Source organism: Myxine glutinosa, chromosome 1 (assembly GCF_964187855.1).
Source record: "Myxine glutinosa chromosome 1, kmMyxGlut1.1, whole genome shotgun sequence".
In the NCBI taxonomy this organism is placed as follows: Eukaryota; Metazoa; Chordata; class Myxini; order Myxiniformes; family Myxinidae; genus Myxine; species Myxine glutinosa.
Window position 1 is genome coordinate 288,013,969 of NC_136261.1, and position 23,152 is coordinate 288,037,120.

The 23,152-nt window shown below is 45.9% G+C and overlaps 1 pseudogene; it reads left to right on the forward strand.

Annotated features, from left to right (window-relative positions):
- Positions 1-7,762: 7,762 nt before the first annotated feature.
- Positions 7,763-8,536, forward strand: LOC137419145 (protein yippee-like 5 pseudogene; annotated as a pseudogene).
- Positions 8,537-23,152: the final 14,616 nt, after the last annotated feature.

Sequence of the window (23,152 nt, forward strand, 5' to 3'; positions counted from 1 at the left end):
TATATGTCCACTATTTTATTTTCCTTGCATTTTTCTGTAAAAACAATGGCAGAAATGGCTTCCTTGGGTCTGAAAACATATAAAAGGACATATTATTCATGTTTATATGATATCTAGATACAAAGATATGCACAAAAGTGTATTTTCCAAATTTTATGGCGGCCATCTTGGATTTCTTCCAATTACTACCTATTAGACGTAAAAGAAAAAATGGAACCCTATTTTTTTTACATCTCTATAATATTCTGAAGCAGAATCCATTGCTAAATCAATTTTAACAAACAAAAAACACAAACAATATTGTTATGACATATGGGCCTGCACTAGGCGGTCACCCCATTTTCAGTTCCCACACAGCATTTGCAATTTTGATATATATGCTTTTCATAATGTTGATCATTTTCTCCAGGATGCCATGCAGCTCAACTAAGGTGCGTCAACAAATGCTGTCTAAGGCTTTCTTTAAGTCAATGAAATGTATGAGTTTTTTTTCTCAAATGCGAGGGATTTTCTCTATAATTTGTCTTGAGCGCAAAGACTTGATCACAGCAAGATTGAGCACTTCTAAACCCTGACTGTTCTTTTCTTGCTTTTTTTATTATTATCAAATGTCAATTTCATGTGATTTGATAGTATTATTGACAGCACTTTACCAGAGACAGTCATTCCTCTCAAGTTGGAACAGGCAGATAAATCTCCTTTTGTGATAACTTCATAGGCAGAGGGTTAAATCACCTTATATTTGTCCCTTATACCTTGGACAACTGAAAATAAAAATCTGTATACACCTACTCTGTCAATATCTTTTCATACCTGAAGTATTTCTATGAAATCCCCACATAATCTTTTTTCTAATGTAAAAAAAACCAGTTCTTTCTCATCTTTCATCATAACTAAGATTCCCTCCACTTTGGCCGTCCCATCAATTGTAGTATCAATCTAATTGTTCGACATTAAACTCTTTCTCTACTACATATATTTCATGTTCTTAACAAAGTGGCCAAAACAAAGCATAAATCTCGAAATGTCACCTGACTATACAATAACAACAACAACAACAACAACAACATGCATTTTAAGGCCATGTTCCCTGCTAGAGCGGGGGTTAGCCTTGCGGTCCCCATGACAATCTTCTCCATTTTGCCCGATTTTATGCATCTCCCCTTGTTAACCCCCTTGCCCGCATTTCTTCTTCCACCATCTTTAGCCAAGTCTTTCTCGGTCTTCCCCGTCCTCTACTTCCTTCTACATTAACTTCCATCACTCTTCTCAACCAGTCACTTTCATCCTTCCTCAACACATGACCAAACCATCTCAACCTGTTCCTCTTCACAGCATCAATCACAGGCTCTCTTCCCATCATCTTTCGCAATTCATCAGGTCGCGGAGCTTGCTCTTGATCAGAAACTCTGCAGTGACGTCTCGTGGCTGCTTCACCTCTTCAGATTCCTTGTGCTGTTGGTGCAGCTCCACAATCCGCTCTTTTAGAGCCACCATCTGAGAAAGTCATTGGGAGTCACCCAAGGATGGCGGTGAGGAAGTGGTGAGCACCAACACCTGGTGTATGATCCTTCCATTTCTCATGCAAGTATGAAACAACCATTAGGTGTAATGCCATCATGCCAGGGGCACTGTTTCAATGTTTCAATTTTCACTGTTTCATCATGCCAGACTATACAATACCTGACAATGCAAATTCATATTTGCCCTATTTAATGCTACCTGAGAGTGGTGTCTGCTTGTGTGTTTCGTTTACAAATATCCCAAGATATTTTCACTCATCTCCTTGATTGGAAAAGTTCCTCATCAATTATCTGTTACTTTTTCTCTTCCCTGTACCTTTGACCTTACATCTTTCTACATTCAATTTCAGCCCTTACTTATTGCCCATTTCCCAAAAAACATAGGTTGTTCTAGAATAATCCCTGTACTGTGTTAACCCTTCTACTGCTGCATTTCAAAGAGCATCATGGAATCTTTAATGTCCGCAGGTGGGCACAATTGAAACAGTGCCCCTGGCATGATGGCATTACACCTAATGGTTGTTTCATACTTGCATACAACACCACCAGACTCCGAACTCACTACCAGACAGCTTAGGGTTGGGGACATCACCAACGACTACCAACCAATGCTTGAAAAAGGATGGGACATGGATGAAAGAAGTCAATTTTTTTGCTTCCATGTATAGATGTATAGAATAGTTACACTGCGCTTGCGAAGCGAAAAGTGGGGTTAAGCAATCCCGCGAGTGTGTATGTGTGGCGTATGTGGAGTTAGGCGAAGGCGTTGCGTGTGTATTTGTGGCGTATGTGGGGTTAAGCGATCGGTTGCGTGCGTATGTGGAGTTAAGCGATCGGTTGCATGTGTATGTGTGGCGTAGTGGGGCTAAGCGATCGGTTGCGTGTGTATGTGTGGCGTATGTGGGGTTAAGCGATCGGTTGCGTGCGTATGTGTGGCGTATGTGGGGTTAAGCGACCGGTTGCGTGTGTATGTGTGGCATATGTGGGCTTAAGGGATCGGTTGCATGTGTATGTGTGGCGTATGTGGGCTTAAGCGATCGGTTGCATGTGTTTGTGTGGTGTATGTGGGGTTACGCGATCGGTTGCATGTGTATGAGTGGCGTTTGTGGGGTTAAGTGATCGGGTGCGTGTGTATGAGTGGTGTTTGTGGGCTTAAGCGATCGATTGCGTGTGTATGTGTGGCGTATGTGGGGTTAAGCGATCGGGTGCGTGTGTATGTGTGGCATATGTGGGGTTAAGCGATCGGGTGCGTGTGTATGTGTGGCGTATGTGTGGCGTAAGTGTGGTTAAGCGATCGGTTACGGGAGCATGTTTGGCGTATGTATGGCGAACGTACATACATGTCTGCATTTTATTTCCTCAGCAAGTGTTGGTCCGATTGAGGAGAAATTTTTCACCATAGGAGCGCCTCATCCAGAATATTGTTTTAATGATAATTATGACGTCATAGGTCACATGGTGCAGACAACATCTTGGAAAAACCGAAAAACGTTGCACCTCTCTAGTTCCGAAACCGCTCCATCGAAAAAATTGAAATATAGTGCGTTGTCAAGTACTCACCATGGGGAATAAGATATGTTAATGATGATGTCATCGGTGCCTTCATGACATCATAATTCAACATGTACAATGTTTGATCCATTCAGTATACATTTTTTCTCTGCATCTGTTTATCCGATGGACGCGAAATTTTCACCACAGGAGCGCATCCTCCTGTAGAATATTTTAATGATAATTATGACGTCATAGGCCTTGTGGTACAGGTGCCATCTTGGAAAAACCGAAAAACGATGCACCTCTATATCTCCGAAACAGCTCCATCAAAGAACTCCGCATGGCCAATAAGTGTTGTTAACGATGACGCCATTGGTGCCTTTATTATGACGTGATAATTCGACAAGTACAACGCTTAGTCTGATCAGTTTGAAATTTATTAAGTGTGATCTATGCAACAATTATTTTGGAGATTGTAAATTTATGATGTCATCGGTCATGTGGTCTGGCATCCATATTTGATCAAAGAAAAAAAAACAAAAGAGTTGGCTCGCATCAACTTGACTGCGCAGGGTAAGTATTCCATGAATACCATCGAGTTGAGCACAATTAGTGCAAGGAATGCATGTGTTTGCTCCTTGACGACTAACAGTCTGGTAATTTGCATCGAGGGAATTTTTTAAATGCATAAAATTGCGATTATTGAATGGATCAGGTTTATGCAGAGACCGTGAAAAATCTTAGATGATCATTTAATCATCCAAACAAATGAAAGGAAAGGTTTGTTGTGATTAGTGTTCACCGAAAAACGTGCAAAGGCAGATATTCTCCACTTGCTTGCTGCCTTTGGCCTACTTTTCCTCAAACATTTATATTACTGTTTATCCTTTCTGGCATTACACAGGCTGTCAAAAGGCAAGTCAGTACAGTTCAGCTGACATTTGCTCTCTTCTACACCGGTGGGAAAAAGGCAAATAAAAATCCGAGTCAGCCTCATGTCGGAGCGAGCTTTTGGAATCTGCAGATATATTCTGTTCCTTGTTTAGAGGATACTGCAGAAATGAAACATGCATTTTCATGAGCAAGAAACCTATTTTGGAGAATGGGCAAATACGTAGTAAGGCACGTTTGAATAAGAAATAATGTTTCAAGTGATGCCAGAGTGGCCAGACGGACGCCTCTCCTCAGTGAAAGACACATGAAAGCCCGCTTGGAGTTTGCAAAAAAGCACCTAAAGGACTCTCAGACTGTGAGAAACAAGATTCTGTGGGCTTTCATATGTCTTTCACTGAGGAGAGGCTTCTGTCTGGCCACTCTGCCATAAAGCCCAGATCGGTGAAGTGTTGCAGTGATGGTTGTCCTTCTGGAAGTTTCTCCCATCTCCACTCAGGATCTCTGGAGCTCAGCCAGAGTGACCATCGGGTTCTTGGTCACCTCTCTTACCAAGGCCATTCTCCCCCGATTGCTCAGTTTGGCCGGGCGGCCAGCTCGAGGAAGAGTCCTGGTTGTTCCAAACTTCTTCCATTTACGAATTATGGAGGCCACTGTGCTCTTGGGAACCTTCAATGCAGCAGAGATTTTTTTGTAGGCTTCCCCAGATCTGTGCCTCGACACAATCCTGTCTATGAGCTCTGCAGGCAGTTCCTTCGACCTCATGGCTTGGTTTTTGCTCTGATATGCATTGTCAGCTGTGAGACCTTATATACAGTCACGTGAAAAAGTAAGTACACCCCATGTAAAGTTTTGACTTTTTCAACATATTTCAAAATACAGCTATTTGATCTTCATTTCAACAATATTGACAGATGAAGGTGATATAATATAACAAATATCATGAAACATTTACATTTTGGAGTCCATTGTATAATTTAAATAAACATAAATGCAAATTTCGCATGTGGAATAAGTAAGTACACCCTTGGCTTTAATAGGTGGTATTGCCCCCTTTGGCAGAAACAACCTCAAGTAGGCGTTTCTTATAACTGTCTCCCAGTCTCTGACATTAACTGGGAGAAATTTTTGCCCACTCCTCCATGCAGAATTCTTTCAGCTGTGCGATGTTTGCGGGGTTTCTTGCATGCACAGCTCGTTTCAAATTCCCCCACAACATCTCGATGGGATTTAGATCCGGGCTTTGATTTGGCCATTCCGGAACCCTCCATTTCTTTCTTTTCAGCCATTCCTTGGTGGATTTACTGGTATGTTTAGGGTCATTGCCATGTTGCAAGGTCAACCTTCGGTTGAGCTTCAACTTTCCGACAGATGGCCTCACATTATCCTCAAGCACCCTCTGGTACAATGAAGAATTCATAGTGGATTATATGATGGTGAGCTACCCTGGGCCTGATGCAGCAAAGCTGCCCCATACCATAATATTTCCACCACCATGCTTTGCAGTTGGTATCAGGTTCTAGTGGTCAAATGCTGTCTTTGGTTTTCGCCCAACATGTCTTCTGGTACTGTGGCCAAATAGCTCTACCTTTGACTCATCTGTCCAGAGCACATTGTTCCAGAAGTGCTGGTCTTTGCCTAGGTGTTCATTGGCAAACTTTTGTCTTGCCCTGATGTTCTTTCTGGACAGCAAAGGTTTCCTCCTGGCACACCTGCCATGTAGATCAAATTTGTGCAGCCTCTTTCTAATGGGAGAATCGTGCACCTTCACATCAACAGTGGCAAGAGCTACCTGTAGGTCCCGTGTTGACATTCTGGGGTTCTTAGAGACTTCTTTCAGCATCTTGTGGTTTGCTCTCGGGCTGAACTTGCTGGGGCGGCCTGGCCTGAACAAGTTGGCAGTTGTTTGGAATCTTCTCCACTTGTAGATGATCTTCCGGACAGTCGAATGATTGATTTCAAATTGTTTGGAGATCTTTTTAAATCCCTTCCCATACTCGTAGGCATCTATAACCTTCTTTCTGAAGGCCTCAGAGAGCTCTTTTGATCTCGGCATGGTGACGCCGCACACTTCAACAACAAAGAGCAAACCAAACTTAATGTCTTTGGTTTAAATAAGACAGATTCCTCCAAGATCCTCTCTGACGATGTTCTAATCATTTGCACCTGAGCTGGTGCACCTGATTCTAATTTTAGGTGTTTGAAGTAGTGATAAATGTAGGGGTGTACTTACTTTTTCCACATGCGAAATTTGCATTCATGTTTATTTAAATTATACAATGGACTACAAAATGTAAAGGTTTCATGATATTTGTTATATTATATCACCTTTATCGATCAATATTGTTGAAATGAAGATCAAATAGCTGTATGTTGAAATATGTTGAAAAAGTCAAAACTTTACATGTGGTGTACTTACTTTTTTAAGTGACTGTAGACAGGTGTGTGCCTTTCCAATTCATGGCCAATCAATTGAATTTACCACAGGTGGACTCCAATCAAGGTGTAGAAACATCTCAAAGATGATCAAGAGAAATGGGAGGCACCTGAGCTAAATTTCAAGTGTCATCGCAAAGGGTCTGAATACTTATGTAAATGTGATATTTCAGTTTTTTCTCTTTAATAAATTTGCAAAACTTTCTAAAATCCTGTTTTCTCTTTGTCATTATGGGGAATTGAGTGTAGATTGATGAGGAAAAAATGAATTTAAACGATTTCAGCATAAGGCTGCAACATAACAAAATGTGAAAAAAGTGAAGGGGTCTGAATACTTTCTGAATGCACTATATATATGTAGTCACATTTATAGCCTCTCACCATGTCTGTTGATCAGTCTGGTACGAGGCTGCAAAATGCCAAAGTGGCCGCTTCACGAATGGCCAAATTTATGGAGGCGATGCCGGGCCCTTTGCACCACCTCAAAGCTTCGGACGTGATCGAAGACCACTTTTTAGATAGCACCCCGATGCCGTGATAATATTTGCAATTGGTGGGCAAAGGATGGAGTGGTCGGAAGCAGATTTCCAACGTTGGTACAACATTAGCAATATGGTGTAAAAGTCATCCGACGTTGTCAATATTGGCCCAACAGGCAAAGTTACGTTGGCCCAACGTCAGTTGCTAATAGCTCAAACTTGGTGCGCTATCTTGGGTTCTTAATTAATCAAGGTATTTATCCAAATTGAGACACCCCCGGAAAAAAACAATTATAAAAACAATTTAATTTTTCAAGATCTAAGGCTCATAGTGGAGCTGCCACACACCCATCTCACACACATAGACATACAGATGAATACATGGGATACAACACAGGACTGTTAGACGAGACAAACTTCCCTTGGGAAATTGCCTTGTGAATACTGCCACTACCCTTGGGAATTCTGGGTACCAACAGGTACACAACAACAGTCTTGCTGCCTTTCTCAACGCACTCAGTGGAGCATTTTCTACGGATGAATTTCCTCTTCCCCATGGATGCCAACCCTATGGGGTTTGTTCCATGCTCTTAGCCTTTTTTTAGTCTTCGCTGACTGTCAAGCAAGGAGGCAGTACGTATGCAAGGAAGCAAGGAAATTTCAAGGCTTTTGTATGACTCGGTCAGAGTTTGAACTGCCACCCTCCCAGACTCAGAGTGGATCCTCCAGCCATTAGACCACCGAGTTTGGATAAACTGAGCCTTAGACACTGTAAAAATAAATAACACAATACAAGGAAATAAAGAACCCTAGGCGCCATCGTTCACAAGTCTCATTCACAAGGTTTTGTAAGTAAAGTCCCAAAGGACAGCAGCACGATAAAGCCGCTGGCGTGCTTCCCGAGGTTTTCCTCCATGACTACTGTGTGCCGGCAGTCAGATGAAGGCAAGCCCTCAAAGCTTCCCCAACAAGGGCAAGGTGAAGAAGGGAATAGCCTGTTCAATTTTCATCTGTCTTGTCTTGGTTAGATTCCTGCAAAGTTAACAATATAATCAGTGCCCTTGGTGTTTTACAGGTTGGGTGGTAATCCACCACCTGTAATCCATGCAATGAGACTGTTTTGGCAGCATGGAACCTCACCTGAGGCCAGCCACCTAAGAGAGTGTGTTTCATATGTTTTTTGCTGTTTGTTACAGTTCTATCTCTTACATCAATATGTTTGTAAGGTTGTTGAATTACATATTGATCAACCAAAGGTTTTGTTTCATCAAACGCATCGGTGGCACATCGGTGGCACACGGCTCTTCTCATGTGCCAACTGTGACACCATCCTCACTAACCGAGCAAAACGTATCTCCACTCGCTTCGCTGGAGCCACAGGAAAGGCCTTCCTCTTCGACAAGGTTGTGAACCTGTCATTCAGTGAAGTCCAGGACCGTGGCATGCTGACTGGTCGGCACATGGTTCGAGATGTGAGCTGTAAGAAATGCACGAGCAAGCTTGGATGGATGTATGAGTTTGCCACTGAGGATGACCAGCGATACAAGGAAGGTCGCGTCATACTTGAAAGAGCCCTTGTGCGTGAGAGCGAAGGCTTTGAAGAGCTTGTTCATTCAGACAGTTCTTGAGCGTGATAATTTTCCCCAATTCTTCGATTAGCCTTACCTCTCAACCCACAGATTACTCTGTTGTCCTCGGCTATCATCCACCAGCCTTTTGTTTGCCCTTGTTCATCAGAATTTATGTATGTGACATTTTGTTATTTTTCTTCCTTAATTCTATATTTTTAAGATGCTTTTTCACAATTGTTTGCTTAACATTCATCCTTAATGGTAAATATTGCTTTTATTGCTGAACAGTGTTTTTTCCTTTAACAAACTTCATTTTTCGCCAAACAATCTGTTTATTTTCAGAATCAATTTTTATTGCAGTAGAATATACACGAGGCATGACAAATGGCCAGTTAAGAATAAACATGTACACGTTAACTACATCTGAATCACTGTTGTTGCAAAAAGGTATTTTATTTACCTCTCTTCTGTATCTCCTTTGAAATTGTCAGCGTTTTATTTGTTGGTTTTTTATTTTAGTGCCAGTATGTTGTTTACCATGGTGTTGGTGTTGGCTTAGCGGTTAGGGTGCCGGCTTGGGATCCTAGGATCCTGGGTTCGAATCCCGATCGATCGCTGTAATTAATGCCAGGTAAGGGGGGTTGACCCAGCCTGTCATCCTTCCAAGGTCGGCAAATTGAGTACCAGCTTGCTGGGATGAATGATCACGGTGTGTACCCTGGTTTAGAATAGGTACACCGTATCCCTGCGCATCGTAAGAGGCGACCAAGGGTTGGCGTCAGGAAGGGCATCCGGCCATAAAAACATTGCCTCAAACAGGGAACCATGATTGTCATGGGGCCCGCAAGGCTAACCCCCGCTCTAGCGGGGAAAATGGCCTTAAAACGATCATTCATATTCATTCAAACGCATTTTACTCGAATTCCCAAAATACCAATTTTATTGGAAAAAATACTTTCTGTTTTGATTGAGGCTTTAACAATTGCTCAAAATGTTGGAGAAATGTCATTAAATGGTGGAGACAAAGCCCCAAAGCATATTTTGTACAAAGGGGAGGAAGGCATGTTGAGACCCAGTGAGTCAATCCAGTGGTGCCTCAGGGGATGTGGGATCAAAATTTTGTTCCCATAAGAAATAGTTGATTCCTCATACGAAATAGCTGTACAGTACATGAATCTACACCAGCAAAACAGACAAGAAGATGAATAAAAGGTCTGAGGGTGGAATCCAATGGTGTGGGAAAATCTAAAGAAAGGGTACAGGTAAATCTGCAGGTAACTATCAGAATAAATTAAACACACCCAAACCAAACATTATAAATAAATTCATAATTAATCAAGGAAATATTTCAAATTTAAGTAAAAAAATAAAGTATTACTATTTGCTACTTCCTCCATGTGTAACGAGTAATGCCTTAAGGCCCTATATATGATTAGGCATGGAAAACTGTTTAACTCGTGGGTGCAGCAGCATAGGGAATATGTGCTGCATTATCTTTATGGGTATATCCTATACATGTTTATTTGTTTTTAAAGGGTTTTGTGTTTTTAGAATCCTCGTTAGAATGTTAATGTTACTTTTCACCCCTATCTGTCTGTTTGTGAACAGGATGTCTCAAAGGTTGTGGACAGATTTGGAGGAAATTTGGTGGAGAGGTTGGGAATGTGACAAAGTCGAGATGATGAGATTTTGGTGAAGATCCGGATCACGATTTGACAGCACGGTATTTCAAAAAGTTGTGGACGATTTATGACAAAAGTTGGTGGATGAGTTTGGTCGGTGACAATAACAGGCCAATTAGATTTTGTTTCAGGTCTGAATCCAGATCGGAACTATCATTGGGATACAAAACATAAACTGTTCAGCCTGGCAGAGGTATGCGCTCTACCGAGTGCCGTTCATAGTTTATTCTTTGTCTGTTGTTACGGATCCGTCACTTCCGCCTTTGTTGTTATTAACCCTCTGGAGTCTACTATGCGGTTAGATGCGGTAATGCGGTTAGAGCCGATCAATTCGGCTCGTTTCGGCGCATGCGTGAAGCCGATAGAATCGGCTTGTAGACTCCAGAGGGTTAAGTACCTGTAGGATTTTTAATTTCAGGTAATATTGCTGTTAAGATTTTTGTGTGAAATGGAGATGACTTTAGTAAAAGGTGAAAAGAAAATGTTTGTGAAGGAAAAAGGAAAAACGCGGCAAAGAAACCAGAATGGAGAAGAGGAGAGAGGAGGAGATTGACAGGGAGAGGAGGAGACGGCCATGAGAGATTTACAGCCGTGAGTTGCATCAAGGCTGCGAGCGGACTTTTTAAAATATTGGTCGCGAATGAGTTGAGGCTTCCCATGAAAGGAATTGCCCACAACATCGTCCTATATTGCAATTGCAATTAAACATGCGTCTCAGGTTTTATTATGAAGCGTGAGTTATTTTCGGCAGGGAACGAAGAGCCTCCATTACAGGTCGATCCACCATTTTGTCCTCGAAGAGGCTGTCTGCTTGGTGCATCTTGTTTGGCATTGGGATTTCAATATCGTCATCACTGTGTTGATTGCCGTTGGTTTACATATCGGCTCAATTCCCGTGTAGACCTCTCACCTCGTAACTCCTCGTTCGCAGCCGCGCTGATAACTGTCTGTTCTGGTCGTCTGCACGACTTCCACCTTCAACCAGCGTGGAGATTTGTGCATGGACTTTGGGGAATGTTACCTTCTACTCACGTTTGGCATATTGTGAGTCTATTGCTTTGAGAGCATTGGGGGAATGATGGTACCATCATAGGTATTGTTCATTTGATGCAAGTGATATTTTCATTGTACTTTCTTAAGAGTGTTATTATTGTGTATGTGAGAGTTCTCAATACAATTACTTGTTTTGTTCTACAATTGCATTGGTGTGGTTGTACCATGGTTTATTAGAACACTCAAAATAACAAATCTTTCTGCCGCGTTCCCGCTCGAGACTAAGAGGGGCACCGTAACCGGAGTTTGGGGAGGTAATACATAAAACTGTTTTGTGTCGATTTTCCCCCAAAAAACATGTGAAAGCATTGAGAGGAAAGTCGTCAGTATCCAGAACTGTGTATATGCAGGATGTACAGGCATGAACTGGAATGATGTTATATGAAACCATAGATTGTGAACTAGATTTGATCCTAGAGGATGTGGCTTAATGAGGAGGTGAATCCAGAGCAGGATCGAGGCAAGTGAGTGTAAAGAGCCACATGTAGCTGCCCCGTTAGCTGTCACCAATCGGGCCCCACGCCTGGGCTTTTCCAAGAGATTTGTGATTTTTAAAAAGGAGCCAAGTGGTCAAAGAGTAGTGTGTTTCAAAAATCTGAGTTGCATGAAAGAGCTATGGACATGAATGAGTGTGAGGAGCTGGAGACATTTGTGGAGAGTAACGAGGCTGAGTTTGAGGTCCATAAAAGGCTGATTGAGTCTCTTAAAGCGGCTCCCACCGATATGTGAATTGAGGGGGGAAGAGCATTAATGCCTTAAGATCTATTCACTCAACTGGATCTGTGAGCGAGGTAGGATCTGAAGGCCTGCACTGTTACCCTGATTAGTGCAGCTTGGAAACTGACTTCAATGAACATTTGTGTCTCCCACATCATTTCCCTTCCACATGCCCAGAAAATCATCCTCAAAACAAACTGAGAAACCTTTAATGCGGAGGATGAAAGCTGCAGCCTAAAATCTTTCTCCTTTTCCTTTTTGTGTCAGGGTTTGTTTTTAAGAGTTCAAATGTTTTATTGAAATTTTCTGCACATGCTCATTGTTTTTGCACTGCTATTGTGTTTGATCATTATAATTTGTTGGATATTTAATTGTGTTGAATACTAGCTTTTTACATATTTTTATTTTATTGCATGAAGAATTTGCCCCTGCATATTATGATTTTAAATTGTCTGTAATCAATATCAAGTTCATCTTATGTTTTCTTAATTCTTCTTGTAGTTCCTTGCCTGTTTTACTTGTGTGTGAATAAAAGAATTAATCACATTCGCAGAATTACCTTGGAGTCATCCTTCCTTTGCTTGCAATACCTGGTTGCTGGTTTGCACCATTGCTGGTAACATGGGTGTACCACTGTTGCAGTGCCCCATGTGGGTTAGAACTGGAGTTTGTAAATTAGACCGGGCTAGATAACTCGCAGTGTATTATCTATATTTTATAGATAGTGTATTATCCATTTTGTATCTGTCATGAATGGCAATGCGTGGTCCAGACAGTCGTCTTCATTTTGATCATTTAATGGAGCCCATCCTTGAGAATGATGCAGATGGAAATGCAGACACAGGTGTGAAAAAAATAACATGATTAACATTGATTTGGTTACTGGTAAAGAAAGAAGTACAGACCGTGTTTTAAAAGAAATAGTGCAGAAAGAACTTAACACTGGATCCAGATAGAAGAATTTTAAAGAGATTCTTCACCATTGAGAGATGGGGCCACAAACGATACACTGGCCTGGCCACTCTGCCATAAAGCCCAGATCGGTGGAGTGTTGCAGTGATGGTTGTCCTTCTGGAAGTTTCTCCCATCTCCACACAGGATCTCGGGAGCTCAGCCAGAGTGACCATCGGGTTCTTGGTCACCTCTCTAACCAAGGCCCTTCTCCCCCGATTGCTCAGTTTGGCCGGGCGGCCAGCTCAAGCAAGAGTCCTGGTTGTTCCAAACTTCTTCCATTTAAGAAATATGGAGGCTACTATGCTCTTGGGAACCTTCAATGCAGCAGAATTTTTTTTGGAGGCTTCCCCAGATTTGTGCCTCGACACAATCCTGTCTCTGAGCCCTGCAGGCAGTTCCTTCGACCTCATGGCTTGGTTTTTGCTCTGTTATGCATTGTCAGCTGTGAGACCTCATATAGACAGGTGTGTGCCTTCCCAAATCACGTCCAATCAATTGAATTTACCACAGGTGGACTCCAATCAAGGTGTAGAAACATCTCAAAAATGATCAAAAGAAACGGGAGGCACCTGAGCTAAATTTCAATTGTCATAGCAAGGGGTATGAATACTTACAGTGCATTCAGAAAGTATTCAGACCCCTTCACTTTTTTCACATTTTGTTATGTTGCAGCCTTATGCTGAAATCTTTAAAATTCATTTTTTCCCTCATCAATCTACACTCAATACCCCATAATGACAAAGAGAAAACAGGATTTTAGAAAGTTTTGTAAATTTATTAAAAACAAAAAACTGAAATATCACATTGACATAAGTATTCAGACCCTTTGTTATGACACTTGAAATTTAGCTCAGGTGCCTCCCATTTCTCTTGATCTTTTCTGAGACGTTTCTACACCTTGATTGGAGTCCACTTGTTGTAAATTCAATTGATTGGACATGATTTGGAAAGGCACACACCTGTCTACTGTATGTCAGTGATTTTTCAGTTTTTTCTCTTTAATAAATTTGCAAAACTTTCTAAAATCCTGTTTTCTCTTTGTCATTATGGGGTATTGAGTGTAGATTGATGAGGAAAAAAATGAATTTAAACGATTTCTGCATGAGGCTGCAACATAACAAAATGTGAAAAAAGTGAAGGGGTCTGAATACTTTCTGAATGCACTGTACCTAAGCACATCATTTTGTTCTTCCGATGTGATCAAATATGGCGGAGTTGCTGGCATTTTAGTTGTAAAAAACCCGATGTTGAACATGTCCTCAAACATTTCTCAGACATGCATTTACTGATCGCGTTAAAATTTGGCACAGAGATAAAGAGTGATGGCTTACATTTGCAGGTAATTTTGTTTCCACATCAGATCTAAGATGGCAAGATGTTGCCAGGCAGCCATTTTCTTACTTAAACATGTCCCCAACCATATCTCAGATGCATGGACCGATTGTGTTCAAACTTGGCACAAAGATAATACATGAGAGTATACATATGCAGAAGATTTTGTTTTGTTATCTGACCAAAGATGCCTGACTGGCAGCCTTTAGCTCCGTACAGCAAAATTACTAAAACAATGGGTCGATGACATTTTATGTATTTTTCTCCTTGTTTCTCCCAATGGTGAGACCATTCTTTATGGATTTCCTTTGGAATAAAGCATTAACATCGGGCTGGTAGGAGTTAATTTGAGTGGTCTCTTAGCTGGTGGGTATCTCACTTGAGCGAGTCGATGATACCTGAAAGTAAACAAGCATACTTTTTCATTTTAAGTTTAACAAACACTTGAAATAGCGTTCAATGCGCTGTTACTTTTTTTTTTTAAACATGTATAAACGACAGGTTCACTTTAGAGGGTCAAATGCCGAAATGTGTTGTCAACTGCTCACGTTCTCCAATATTGCAGTCTATTGCTTTTGTATATGGTGACTATTGAAATCGCCAAAATCGAATTCTGGTTGTGTTGTGCCTTTTGCAGAGATAGGAGTTGCCACACCATATATGTGGAAAGGGGATGGGTGGTGAATGTGAGGTGGAAGGAGAAGGTTTTTTCGTTGGGATTTTTTTGTATACAAGATCTAGACTCGGGTGAGAGCTAACTTTAATCACAAAAAAAAAAACTGACACATAAAACATATGATAAAGGGAGCGGGAGACAAGATGGGGAGAGAGAGGGAAGCACACAAGTACAACAGTGGAGAACATGGACATCGGGAGATCTGTGGGAGGGAGAGGGCTTGGGGAGGGAGAAGGCATGGGAAGGAGAGAGGGGGGGGGGGATGGGAAAGGTATAAAACACATGGACACTGCGAGGACTTCCAGGAAAGAAGTCGGTATTTCAGAAAAGTGGATCTGGGGTGAATTAACGGGGGTAGAAAATATCAAGGTTTTGGATGAGGGAAGATAAGAGTTGGGTGGTGAACAGCCGTTTTAAAGACCTGGAGAGAGGCGTGGGATTGAAGAGAGTGAGGGAGTTTGTTCCAGAGGCAAGAGAAAATAAGAAGGAAAGAGTGAAGGTGAGCAGAGAGTCTTGATTTTGGCAGTTTCATCAGAAGAGGGTTGCTGGCAGATCTTGTGCGACCTGTAGGAATATTTGGGGGACGCACAGATAGAGCTGGGGGAGCTAGGCCGGAGAGGAGTTGGTAGAAGACAGAAAGACCACCAACCTGCCTGCGGTGAGTGAGTGAAAGGTCCTCGGAGTCAGGTTCATCGCGGGAGATTCCAATAATTCTGAAAGCTTTGGTTTCAACAGCGTGAAGCCGAGCTAGGTGTGAGGCAGGAGCACCGGCCCAGAGGGGGGAACAGTATTCCATTGAGCTGCGGATGAAAGCCTTGTATGTGGTGAGGAGCTCAGGTGTGCCAAGGAAGGACTTCGCACGACGGAGGATGCCCAGTCGGCGACTGGCTTTGGAGGCCAGCTTGGAAATGTGGTTTTCCCAAGAAAGATCATGGCAGATAGTGAGACCCAAAAGCTTGAGCGACAGAACTTCGTGGAGAGGATTGTTCAGAAAGTAGATGTGCGGGTTTTCCAGTCGGTCTTTTTGGAGACATAGTAAGAGTGTGAGATTTGTCAGGATTGAAGGACATGTTCGACTTGTTTGACCAGTCTGTGATTTTGTCCAGGTCTGCAGAGAATGAGGAGGCTGCAGACTGCCGATCTGAGGGATGAGGTATGGAGCGGCAGAGAGTGGAGTCATCAGCAAAAGAAGAAAAGAAGTTTGGAAGAAGGAGTGAATGTAAAAAAAAAAGCTCTCCATCATCAATCCATGTAACTAATATGCAGAGGGCCCTGCAAAAAGGTTTCTTTGAAAATTCCTGTCAACTTCTTCTACATCCCAGTTAAATTTAGTGGGATTTTCCTTTGCTTGGCTAATGGCTACGCAAGAAAGAGTTGAAAGGGTTTTTATCTCTTAAACGGTTTTCTCTTGAATGTAAAATAAAACTCAGAAGTAATTTTCACCACTTTGCTCGTCTTGAAACTGTTGAAAACAAGGCCTTCCACATCATTGTAATCTTAAGATGGGAGACAGATCTGCCTCTTTATTTTATACAAGCTTTAATTACATCTGGCCTTGCTCTTTTTGCCCTCTCCTACCTCTGCTCTCACCAAGCCAATCCAGGTCACGTGTTCATCAAGAAACCATCGCTTGCTCCCTCTCCCAAAATTCAGGCTAGTTGTCCACCGCATTAATTGGTCTCTTTATTCTCAATTGTGGAATTGTCTCCCTGTGTCCATTCTCTCATCCTCCTCACTGTAGCCTTCCAAAAGTGTCCATCTTTTGTCCATTAAACATCTTTGTCCACCTGCATTAATCTGGCCAAGCGAAACCAAGCGAAACCATCGCTTGTTCCCTCTCCCAAAATTCAGGCTAGTTGTCCACCTGCATTAATTGGTCTCTTTATTCTCAATTGTGGAATTGTCTCCCTGTGTCCATTCTCTCATCCTCTTCACTGTAGCCTTCCAAAAGTGCAGCCGATCACTACCTCGTGCACTTCCCCATGCACATCCAAGATCTCGTCTACACATGCTAATTCTTTCCCACTGTGTTCCACTCTTGGACATTGATACTCATTTTTGTATTCGTCCCCCTTTCTTCCTTGTACATATCCATCCCTTCTGCACCCTTCGGTAGTTTGTTTACCTGCTCCCCTTTGTCATTCACTACCTCCATGAGCCGGGACCATTGTATAAAATAACTGCAAATAAGAGGGTTGGGTGAGTTATGATTAATGGGGTGAGAAAATATCGTGGGTAGGGATGGGGGATGACATGAGATAGTGGTGAACCTCCTCCTTGAACCCACAGAAGGAAGAGTGTTATTGGATTGCGACTCATATAAGTTAGAAGGCAGATTTATATTGTTCAGAGTGATTTAGTTGTTGAAAAACGAATGGGTGGGGTTAACCTCACACACATCCCGCCCCTTCCTCCACCTGAAAATGTTTTGATTGGGGTCTGGGGGTGTCATAAAGTCAGTTTCTGTCTCTCTCTGTCTCTCTCTGTCTCTCATTGTCTCTCTCTGTCTCTCTCTGTCTCTCTCTGTCTCTCTCTGTCTGTCTCTGTCTGTCTCTGTCTGTCATTGACTGTCTCTCTCTGTCTGTCTCTCTTGGATTCTGTGGAATGTACAATTGGTCTCAACCTCATTGGCATCTTCCACAATAAAGCCAAAGCAGAACAGCGCAAGACCTATTCCTCGCACATCGTAGATAGGTCGACGGCATGCGTCTTCATTTTTTACTGCCTCTCTTCCAGTTTTTCATAGCTACCCCTGCTCTCTGAGCCATCCGACCCACTGCATCTCCCCCCAGAAGGCATCGGATATTCTAGTAAAATCCTGTTGGATGAACCAAAATCCAGACCTTCCACACACCTCCGCTCTTTTGTTAATCTTTTCTCCCGTTTGTGGAATTGCATTCCGCAGACTCCTTGGCCTCTAGCAGGTGGTGCACCACCACCATCTCATGTGGCGGTGCACCCCCATCACTTCCCACAATATACTCTATCCCGAAACCAAACCCTCTTTTGGCAGGTTACTGTTTTCCCTTCTACTCTTTGTCTTTGCTTCCTGTTCATTCATTATTTGATTGTTTTGTTCAACTGTAGCTACACTATCCCCACTGTCAGCCTTTTACCCTCTGTTACCTTGCTCTTCCATGATAGTCTGGCAGCCTGAGGAGGGTACTGCGCATTGGCATCCACACAAACTTTTTTTTTACTGTTTCATGACCTTTGGACCCCCGAGATCAAGATTCCGTGGGTGCCACCCTGGGACTCTTAAGCATTTTTCACAAAAAACATTAATATGCAAATTAGATGCCACCAAGATGTAAATTAGTAATTTAGCTTGTATCTGGTAAGTTCTAAACCAAACTTCACAGAAAAGGTGTCTATACCCACATTTTCAGGGTCTACGATTCTTATGAAACAATTCAATTTCCAATTCTACTTCAATTTACCCTATTAATGTACAAATTAGATGATGTCATTCATAAAAGTAGATACAGTACTTTCTTCTCACTGACCAAATACAAATGTTTTCTTTATTGCAAACTGATGCTGCATATGACGACACAGTGGACGAATGTTACTTCAAGCCATGTGGAGGACCAGCTGATGAAATGATCACTGCCGGACCAGATCGCATTCGCAGCATCAATAGCACAGCAAAGCAAGGCAGGGTGCTCTAGCTGTGGATTTGGACAGGTGTTTAGAAAATGACGACCAAGTTGCCATGAAATGTCGCAAGGACTGTGTTTCATTGTACACTTCAAAGACTCGTATACAGAGACTATTGAAACGAATCGGTCAACCATCAGGTGAAGCCCCATCTGGTCAACAACGGCAGCGGGCAAAAAAACCCCGTAAATTTTCCTTCAAGAAACACCGTCTGTTTTGTAGGGAACGATGTATAATGGACATGGATGCGAAAAACTTCAGTCGATGGAGACGTGTTGGCGTCTGTCAGACTGCTGACCACGGGGACCAGCTGACCTTTAAGCAGTGTGTTATTGATGTATGCAATGTCAGACAGGATGATATTTGGCCCACAGGTCAATATACAGGTAATGGGTTGTGTGAGTGATCTACATGCAGAAGACGCAATTTCTATCACGACAACTGCAGGAAGACTTTGATGCCTCCACGTTTTGTCACTGCAACATCTCCATCAATGACCACTGAGGATCTCGACACAGCAAGAATATGGAACTCCTCCGAGGTTTTTGACATTTATATGAAAAACGGTGGTGCCTCTCCATGTCGTTGACGCTTATCTCCAAATTGTCTGAGATAATTGGCACAGACCTCCTTGTTCTCTCCAGCAAAGGTGTAGCCAGACTCCTCTTTCATAGCAGAGTGTCAGTATTAAGTCACATACAGTAGTTGCTTCTGATGAAGATGATGATGATGAGGTATTAATTGAGAGGATCGTGAGAAAGATCCTCAAGGAGTTCTCTAGGGAGAGCAAGTACGATCAAACAAGAATTAACATGAATATTGCTCTTGGATCAGTGAGCTGCAGGATCTGCTCAAGAAAATATCTGACTCCAAACCTCCAGGAGCGCTCACTGGTAACATTATTACCAGCATTGTCTCGACATGTATGACTGTCGTGTGTGCTGTTCCTATGACGAACATCTACGATTTAAGGCAATCTGCTACTAAGGCTGAGGAGATGCTGACAATTCTTCAGGGAATCATGAGAAAGGACTCGCTCAAGTCATATCTGACAATTTTGTTTCAAACGTATCAACACAGAATGTACTCCTATTGACGCATAGACTAGCCGTACTGTTAACTATTGGGGAAGAAGAAGAATCAGAGGTGCTTGAGGCAGAGACAATCGTATCCATGTCCATTATACATCATTCCCCACAAAACAGACAGTTGTGGTGCTGCGCACACACGACTCGATTGCCAGAGAGGTAGGCCACAACGCGTTTGTATAACAAAGAGTCTTTATGCAAAGCTCGTACTTCAGCACTGGGCGGGCTCGAGCTTAGAGCCCGCATATATGTCCCGAGGCCACGCCTAGTCCCCGGGCGTGGCCGATCGGTCGAAGGGCGGGGCATGTGCTTTCGTTCCCCGCCTGGACGCTCGCGCCACCCACTGGTGCGCGGAATTATTGCCCCTTGTGCCCACCACACGCGCCCCCCCAGAATTCCCGCGCACCTGAAGGGTGAGTTTGCGGGGAAGCTGGATGACCCGGCCGAAACGCCCCCTGGCGATGGGTGCAGGGCTGGGGGGTAGCGGGACGGCAGGGCTAGGGGGTGCCGGGGGTCTGACTGCCGGGGGGCGGCCTCGACGCGGAGGCAGAGCTGCTTGCGGGGGGTGGTCCGGATCGAGGTGGGCCGGCTTGAGGCGGTCCACGGAGATGCGATCCGGGGCACCACCGATGTCGATGGTGAAAAATTTGTCCCTGGCCTCCAGCACGCGGAAGGGCCCGTCGTACGGGGGCCGTAGCGGTGCCCGGTGGGCGTCGTGCCGGACAAAGACGTACTTCGCCGTGCGAAGCTCCGGGGCGATGTGGGAAGGCGGGCAACCGTGGTGTGCCGTCGGCACCGGGGCGTACCTCCGGGCGGTCTCCTGAAGGGCGGAGCGCTGTTGCGCCGCGGACCAAGGAGCCGTGGAGTCGGGGATAAATTCACCCGGTACCCGCAGTGGTTGCCCGAAGACCAGCTCCGCCGAGGACGCGCGCAGGTCGTCCTTGGGCACCGCCCTGAGGCCCAGCAGGACCCAGGGGAGTCTGTCGACCCAGCCGCCGTCGCGGAGGCTGGCCCGCAGCGTGGCCTTCATTGAGCGATGAAAGCGCTCGCACAGGCCATTGGCCTGGGGGTGGTAGGCCGTGGTGTGGTGTAGTTTCACCCTGAGCCCTTGCGCCACTGCGGCCCAGAGCTCCGAGGTGAACTGGGGGCCGCGGTCAGACGAGATGTCCGAGGGGGCACTGAACCGGGCAACCCAAGTGGCGATGAAGGCTTGCGCCACATCAGCCGCAGACGTCGCCGCCAATGGGACGGCCTACAGCCACCGTGTGGTGCGGTCCACCATGGTGAGGAGGTGGGTGAACCCCCGCGAGGGGGGCAGAGGTCCCACCAAGTCGACGTGCACGTGGTCGAACCGATGCTCGGGCACCGCAAACGGGGCCAACGGGGCCTGGGTGTGGCGGTGGACCTTTGCGTGCTGGCACGCGAGGCACGTCCTGGCCCAGTCGCGGACGTCCTTCCGGAGGCCATGCCAGACGAACTTCGCCGCGACGAGCTTCTGGGATGCCTTCGTGCCCGGGTGGGACAGGCCGTGGATGGCGTCGAAAACTGGGCGCCGCCAGCAGGCGGGCACGATGGGGCGAGGCCGGCCGAGGGAGACGTTGCATAGGAGGGCCGCGCCCACAGCATCGAACGGCACCCCGGTGACGCGGAGGCCCGGGACGGCGGTCCGCAAGGCCTGGATGCCGGGGTCGGCGGTCTGGTCCTCCGCCATCCGGGTATAGTCGACCCCGAGGTGGACCGCATGCACGACGGACCGGGAAAGGCAATCCGCCACCGGGTTGTCTTTACCCGCCACGTGACGGATGTCCATCGTGTACTCGGACACGGCAGAGAGGTGACGCTGCTGCCGTGCCGACCATGGTTTGGCGACCTTGGCCATCGCGAACACAAGGGGCTTGTGGTCGACGAAAGCTGTGAACGGGCGGCCCTCCAGCAGATGGCAGAAGTGTCGGACCGCCAGGTGGAGCCCAAGCAGCTCGCGGTCGAAGGTGCTATAGCGGCGTTCGTGCGGGCGAAGCTGCCGGCTAAAAAACGCCAGCGGTTGCCAAGCACCACGCACCCACTGCTCGTGCACCGTGCCCACCGCGTAGTCCGACGCGTCGGTGGTGAGGGCGATCGGTGCATCGGGCGCTGGGTGCGCCAGCATGGTGGCGTCGGCCAGGGCCAACTTTGCACCCGCAAATGCCGCGGCCATCGGCTCCGACCAGGCGATGTCACCTTTGCCCGGCTTGCCCCGGAGGGCCTCGTGCAAGGGGCGGAGGAGCTGGGCGACGTGGGGCACGAAGCGGTGGTAAAAATTTACGATGCCCAGGAACTCCTGGAGCCCCTTGATCGTGCTGGGCCACGGGAAATCCCTGACCGACTCCACCTTGGCTGGTAAAGGGATGGCCCCGTGCCTGGTGATGCGGTGCCCCAAGAAGTCGGTGGTGGCGACGCCGAAACGGCACTTGGCGGGGTTGATGATTAGGCCATGCTGGCCCAGGCGTTCGAAAAGCGTGCGGGGGTGGAGCAGATGCTCCTCCCGGGACGCGCTCGCGACTAGGATGTCGTCCAGGTAGACAAAGAGGAAAGGTAAGTCGCGCAAGACGCTGTCCATAAGCCGTTGGAACGCCTGGGCCGCATTCTTCAACCCGAAAGGCATTCCCAGGAACTCGAAGAGGCCGAAAGGGGTGATGACGGCCGTCTTCGGGACATCGTCCGGTTGGACGGGGACCTGGTGGTAGCCCCGGATGAGGTCCACCTTGGAAAACACGGTCGTGTTTGCCAACCGGGTGGAAAAGTCCTGGATATGTGGGACCGGGTAGCGGTCGGGGGTGGCATCATTGAGCCGGCGGTAGTCCCCGCACGGCCGCCATCCTCCGCCGGGCTTCGGCACAATGTGCAGAGGAGAAGCCCAAGCACTGTTGGAGCGCCGTACGATCCCCAGCTGCTCCAGCGTGGCGAACTCCGCTTTCACCACGGCGAGCTTCGTGGGTTCGAGTCAGCGTGCCCGGGCATAGACCGGCGGCCCGACCGTGGGTATATGGTGCTCCACCCCGTGTTTAACGGCCATCGCTGAGAAGGTGGGCCGCGTGAAGGCCGGGAAACTGGCGAGGAGGCGGGTAAAGTCGTCCGCTGCCGGAAGCGTGCAAACTAAACTCGCCGGGACGGAACTTTCCAGCAAGCCGCTTGGCAAGCCGCTCAGTGAGCCGTTCAACGAGCCGCTCAGCAAACAAGCGAGCGAGCTGAAAGTTTCGGCCTGGACGAGCTGTCTGTACTTCACATCGACCAACAGCCCATTCGCACATAGGAAGTCCGCACCGAGCAGTGCCATTGGCACGCTGGCGGTCACAAACGACCATTGAAAGCGCTGCCCTCCGAACCGCAGGGAGAGGCAACGCTTCCCCGAATGTGCGGATGGGTGTACCGTTGGTGGCAAGCAAAGCAGGGCCACGGCCCGCGGTTTGCTTGTCGGATGTGGAGGCGGGGAGGACGCTTACCTGTGCTCCTGTGTCGCAAAGAAAAAGGGCACCCGGACAAGGTGTCTGTGATGAACAGGAGGCTGCCGGAATGGCCGACGCTCATGGCCGCAAGTGAGCGCCGGTCGTTTCCCGACC